At 43.8% G+C, this 2,372-nt stretch overlaps 1 pseudogene; it reads left to right on the top strand.

The window, feature by feature from the left end:
* The first annotated feature begins 1,539 nt into the window (after positions 1-1,539).
* On the top strand, positions 1,540-2,044 carry LOC125638204 (NADH dehydrogenase [ubiquinone] 1 alpha subcomplex subunit 12 pseudogene; annotated as a pseudogene).
* The last annotated feature ends 328 nt before the right edge of the window (positions 2,045-2,372 follow it).

Here is a 2,372-nt window from a genome sequence, read left to right as displayed (position 1 = left end):
AGACTAACAGATTTATTTGAGCATAAGCTTTCGTGGGTAAATAAGTGGGGTTTTTACCCACGAATGCTTATGCTCAAATAAATCTGTTAGTCTTTAAGGTGCCACCGAACTCCTTGTTGTTTTTGTGGATACAGACTAACATGGCTACCCCCTGCTACTTGAGTCATGGTACTGTAACTCCAAGTCTTTTCCTCATCTCCTGATGCTGTTACCTACACCTGGGATTAGACAGGCTTGTGTTACCTTTCATTCGCTCCCCTTAGATACTTTTGATTTAGGCTGATGGGGCAATCTTGTGGATTGTGGGGAAAGAAAATGATCTTCTGCTGTCTGGGGAGAGACTGAAAGAGGGGGAAAGCTTAGAGCTAACTAGGTCTGGAAAACAGGGCCAAAGGTATTTAGGTGCCTAACTCCCGTTGATTTCTGTGGGAATTAAGTACTTAAATATCTTGCCACTTAAATTTCCAAATGATGTCGCTGAAATTTATTGTGTTTCTGGCTGCTTTAGAGCACAGGATTTTTCCTCGATTGTTTCAGCAATATTAGAACAAAATCCCCATACCACCTTGTGAAAAAAGAAGAAACAAATGTTTCAGCATCTTGATAAGCTTCCATGAGTCACACTGAATAAAATGAAGGAATCTGAAGAGAACTTAATGAGGAATGTGCAGGGAATATGTCTGGCTCTCCATGTAACTAGCTTGGAGATGGTAATGAAAAATAAAACCAATGCCATTTGTTTGAGAAATAAAAAAGTGTTTTGAAAAGAAGTGAGATTACAAATGCAACTAGAGAGTGACTTGCTGCTTAGAGCCAAGTTTAACATCATCAGAAGTGGATCATCAGAACAGTGACTTATGTTTCCCCCCTCCCCCAGGGCTGGCACCCATATTGGGATATGCCATGTTTGTAATCTTCTACTATACTGGGAGCCCTCCAAAGCAGAAGTGACATGGAAAGAATCCCAGAGTTTCCATCTGTTGAATTCCCAAATGACAGTAACTTGATGCCGAATGCAGAGGATACACTCCAATTTATTACTGGTGTAGCTGATCAAACTGCCTTAGCTCCTAGTCATGCATTATTAATTGAGCTCAGAGAAAGAGAGAAACTGATGATAACTGATGAAAGGGGATTCAGTGGATTTGAAAGGGGAAAATGTCCAATTCATCTTTGTTAAAACCAGACTCATCATAACCTGTGAGAAAGACGGGTTGATGGCTGGAATTGAAAGGACAGTAGAGCACCTTTCAAGGACAAAGACGCTACCAGTGAGGCTGAGTTCCTTAGGACAATAAGAAAGACCATTTACAATCATTTGTAAGAGCTGCCTAGAAGATGGATGGGGGAGGGATGTGTGTATAGGAATCAACAGTAAAATATAAAGTACTTAGAGTGTTTGCTTCCGCTGAGTATCTGGGCACAGGAATATTTTGTAATTGTGTGAGTTGCCACAGTACCAAATCCTGTACAGATTGTGAAACCCCATATGCAGCATGAGCCAGCTGCATGCCCAACCAGCTGATCCTGGGGCAGGTTTGCCTGCCACTCAAAGATGGCGGAGTACGTGCGGGTGCTGAGGCGGGCACTGCAGCAGCTCGGGGGTCATGGCGGCCTCCGCGGTGCCCTCTGGCAGCTGCTCAGGGTCAACGATTTGAAGACCGGTGCCCTCGTAGGTGTTGACAAATATGGAAACAAATACTATGAAGGCAAAAAGTATTTTTTTGGTCATCCTAGATCGGTTGACTATGCGACTGAAATGAATGGCAAAAGTACATTCTGGGAAGTGGATGGAAGCATGGTGCCACCGGAATGGCATTGTTGGCTTCACTGCATAACTGAAGACCCTCCAACTACTCATCCACCAGCTGCTCGTAAATTCATTTGGGAGAACCACAAATTCAATCTGAGTGGCACTCCTGGGCAATATGTCCCTTTCTCTACAATGCATAAAAAGATACAGGAGTGGGTCCCACCTACGACTGCTAACGAATAATTGAAAAGCCTGACTTGCCTAAAACTAGGTTCTCAGTGTAAACTGGACCTTCATTGTTTGGTTGGTTTAAAATAAAAGCCTCTCACAAAAGTAAAAAAAAAAAACAAAAAACCCCGAGGTGGAGGGAGCCTGTAGCTCATAAAATTCAGCTCTCAGGCCTGAATTAACGCTCTGTGCTTCCTAGCCCCCTCACTCCCTCCTGAAGTGAATCCAGAACTTACCCCAGAGCTAAGGTTGCTGTGACTCCTCCCCAGGTCCAGCCAGGGAAAGGGGGGACAAATAAGAGAGTCTCTCCTCCCATTCCTCTCTCAAGCAAAACAACCTACACAATTGTCGAGACTGTCGCATGGTGAATCATAGAACATGAAGTGTAACC

Source organism: Caretta caretta, chromosome 6 (assembly GCF_965140235.1).
Source record: "Caretta caretta isolate rCarCar2 chromosome 6, rCarCar1.hap1, whole genome shotgun sequence".
NCBI classification, from domain to species: domain Eukaryota; kingdom Metazoa; phylum Chordata; order Testudines; family Cheloniidae; genus Caretta; species Caretta caretta.
This window is presented reverse-complemented; position numbering and strand designations above follow the sequence as displayed.